Raw genomic sequence first — 3869 nt, 5'->3', positions numbered from 1 at the left:
AACTTTTTCTTGCCCTTGTATTGTAGGATATCAGGCTGATGTGAATTTTTCAATGTATTTCCATGTGGGTTTGTAGTATAGTTTCCTTGCTAGTTCTTTGGTGATGATTATATACTTTGATAGAATGCATATGTGTCAGAGCTTGAGAATTACACTTTGTACATCTCCAAAGAATTATTTTGTTCTTACAGATATGACAATTTGTGTTTTATAAAGCAGTACCTGGTACTATGTCTTCCACCTTAAAACAGGCACCTGTTTTAAATTTTCCAGTCCTGGTCTTCCACCACATTGGGGACCATGAAACTCAAGATTTCTCACCAACCTTCTGCTTTTTTTACCTATCATTAATTCTTCTCAAGCTTCCATCCCAACTCACAGATGGCAATTCTACATCCAAGCAACATGACACAAGGATGGCACCACCCACTCTCAGGTGATGGGTCAAGGTGATTGCCCTTCCACTGGCTGCCATCATGCAGTCACCTTTAACATTACTGGATTCAAGCAAGCCACTTCTGGTATTTCTTTGAGTCCCTATGACAGGACTAATGGCTAATACCAAGGATCTCTTCCACTCAGGAATGGTTTGATGTCATTGACAAGTTATAGCTTCAAGGAACCTTATGGACATTGCCCCTTCCAAGATAACTGTCTGTAGCCACTGGATGTTATCTCTAGCTACCCTGGTATTCCCAAGCCTGTCCCCCAAACATTCCCCCGCTCTCCCAGACAGGCCCCACACCGACCCCTTCTTAGCAGGAAGTAGTCAGATGGAATTGCACCGTCCCCACGCCACTTAGAAAAACAAAAAGGCAGGAATGTTAGTTGCGGAGCTGGCTGAACAAATGTTATCTGCAGTGTGGGCTGAATGCTCAACCCTCACCCGTCTGGTTCTTTATCGCTTGTTTGCCTCAGATGTGAACACTCAACCCCACTCAAGGCTGAACACTCGACCCCCACCTGTTGGTGCAATGTAAACCCACATCTAGCCCCTGCCCAGTCTGATTGAAGGAAGAAGATGACACCCTGAGCAACTACTGTATGATTCAATCATTGGACGCCAACACGGCAGCCTGCAGACCCAAAGACCCCATTAGATTTTTGACTATAAAAACTCTCCCCTCTCCCCTCTTTCTTACTTTCTTCTCTCTTTCCTCTCTTACTCTCTCTTTCTCTTTCTCATTTTGTTCTCTTTCACTCTCTCTCCCTCTTTTTCTCTTTCTCCTCTCTTTCCCTGGTCTCTCTCGCTTTCTCTCTTTCTCAATTCCTTCCCTGTTAATCAGACACTGCTGCAAGGAAGATATGTTGGTCACTCTGAGTGTCGTGGTCACTTTCCTTTCAATGCCAACTTTACAGAGCAACTAAGGAAGACCTTCAGAAAAACAAACAGATCACTGACCACAGGAGTCCTCCTTCTGCCAGGTAATTGATGGCCCCAGAGACAACTGACACAAGATTTAGAAGGGTGGTGCTGAGGGTTAATAGCATGGAGAACACTGACCAGAGAAAAGACCAGTGTAGGTGTGCCAATAAAAAATATATAAATATATCAGTAGGTGACACCTGGAATTGCACAGGGACCTCTTTGTCTGCAGTCTAATGCACTATCCCTGAGCTGTGACCCCTTGATTGACTGGGTTCCCCTTAGCATGTGTCACCTGTTCCCACACCCAAGGACTCCTTGGTGCTATGTCAGTGCTATTCCTTCCTCCCTGATGGAAACTGCATGTGCACCACAGCCTGACGAGAGACCCTGCTTCAGGCCAAGAGGTCACCTTTCAGTCCCCAGAGGACTCTTGCTTGTCTGCAGGCTCTTTCCTACAAAGTTTGACTGTATGCACATTCTCAATTCCCTCAGTAAATGGAATTCTTCCCTCTCTTTTCACTCAGAAGTTGAGAAATATGAAAGGGAGGGAGGCTGGGTCCTGGCCACTTCTACAACATATCAGCCACTTCTGCAACAAGTACATAAACAAATTTATCCAATGAGACAAATATGGATTCTTTTTTCTTTCTTTTGTGGTCCTAGGGATTGAACCCAGGCCTTTTGCATGCAAGGAAAGCATCTTACCAACTGAAATATATCCCTAGCCCAAGACAAATCAAAGTCTTAATTTATGTACATTGATTCCAGGTGACCCTCTGTATCAGATTTCACAGATCTCTGTGTCAGAGATCTGTGACTTAAAAGATAACATTTTTGTTCATTGCAAATCCCATACACAATGCAAATACAAAACCAAACTTTCTTCAATAAAAATTCCAACATCAAGATTGGAAAAACTGGAAGTACAGCAACAACAGAGAAATTCAAATTACTGGGAAAAGGGCCCATGTCATACTTTATTATCTGATGTTACAGCTGGAACACCCTTCTAGATACCAATTTCAATATTTTCCTGCATATTACCATGATAATACATAAATAACCTCTTCAAAACTCAGTGGTGCCAACAATAACCACCCATGATTAGGGAAGGTTCCCTGATTAGGTCCTGATTCTATTACCTGGGACTGACTCCAGTTCAGACCTTCTGCATAAGAACTTGCCTGGCTCCACTTTCAGAAAACCCCGCCCGCCTTTCCATTATTCTCCTTTGTAGTTTATGATGAAGTCAGTTGCAAATATGTGCCTTGGTGAATGAGCAGTCTTCTCAGCTTGCTTCCCATATGTGGAATATTAGAGGCCAAGAGATCTTTTTACTTAATACACAGTCTCAGTGTCTTTTAGTAAAGGTTGCTAATGCTTTGTCTATACAGCTCTCAAAACACACACACACACACACTCATGAGTGTATTTTGACATTAGGCATACATGAAGTATAAATTATTCTAATTAGGATCCCATTTTTGTGGTTTTACATGATGAGGATTCTTATATGAAAAATTCTGGTGGATTCTTATATGAACATAGGAAAGTTATGTTAGATTCATTCTACTGTCTTTCCTATTTCTATTGCCTCTCCCTTCCCTCCATTCCCCTTTGTCTAACCCACTAAACTTCTATTCTCCCTGCCTTGCCTTGTGTTAGCATCTGCATATCAGAGAGAACATTTGACCTTTGGTTTCTTGGGATTGGCATATTTCACTTAACATGATATCTTCAGATCCATCCATTTACCAGCAAAAGTCATAAAGTCATTCTTTCTTAAAGCTGAGTAATATTCCATTGTGTACATATGTCACGTTTTCTTTATTCATTCATCTGTTGAGGGGCACCTAGGTTGGTTGCATAACTTAGTGATTGTGAATTGAGCTACTATAAACATTCATGTGAGTTACTATAAACAGTCACTGTTGTATGCTGATTTTAAGTCCTGTGGGTATAAACCAGAGATGGGAATAGCTAGGTCAAGTGGTGATCTTGTTCCACGTTTTCTGAGGAGTCTCCATACTGCTTTCCTGAGGTGTTGCATTAATTTGCAGTCCCACCAACAATGTATAAGTGTACCTATTTCCCACATCCTCATCAACTGAATTTTTTTATTGTCACTTGTATTCTTGATAATTGCCCTTCTGACTGGAGTGAGATGAAATCTCAGTGTAGTTTTAATTTGCATTTCTCTAATTGCTAGAAATTTGACCATTTTTTCATATATTTTTTGCCATTTGTATTTCTTCTTCTGTGAAGTGCCTGTTCAGTTCCTTTGCCCATTTATTGATTGGTTTAATGGATTATTTGGTGTTAAGTTTCTTGAGTTTTTTATATATCCTGGAGATTAATTCTCTACCTGAGGTGTAGGTGGCAAAGATTTTCCCCATCCTGTAGCTCTCTCTTCAAGTTCTTGCTTGTTTGCTTTCCTATGAAGAAGCTTTTTAGTTTGATACCATCTCATTTATTGATTTGTGATTTTACTTCTTGTGCT

Source organism: Marmota marmota, unplaced genomic scaffold (assembly GCF_001458135.2).
Source record: "Marmota marmota marmota unplaced genomic scaffold, marMar, whole genome shotgun sequence".
Taxonomy (NCBI): domain Eukaryota; kingdom Metazoa; phylum Chordata; class Mammalia; order Rodentia; family Sciuridae; genus Marmota; species Marmota marmota.
The sequence above is the reverse complement of the archived record's forward strand: the minus strand, read 5'-3'. Positions refer to the sequence as shown.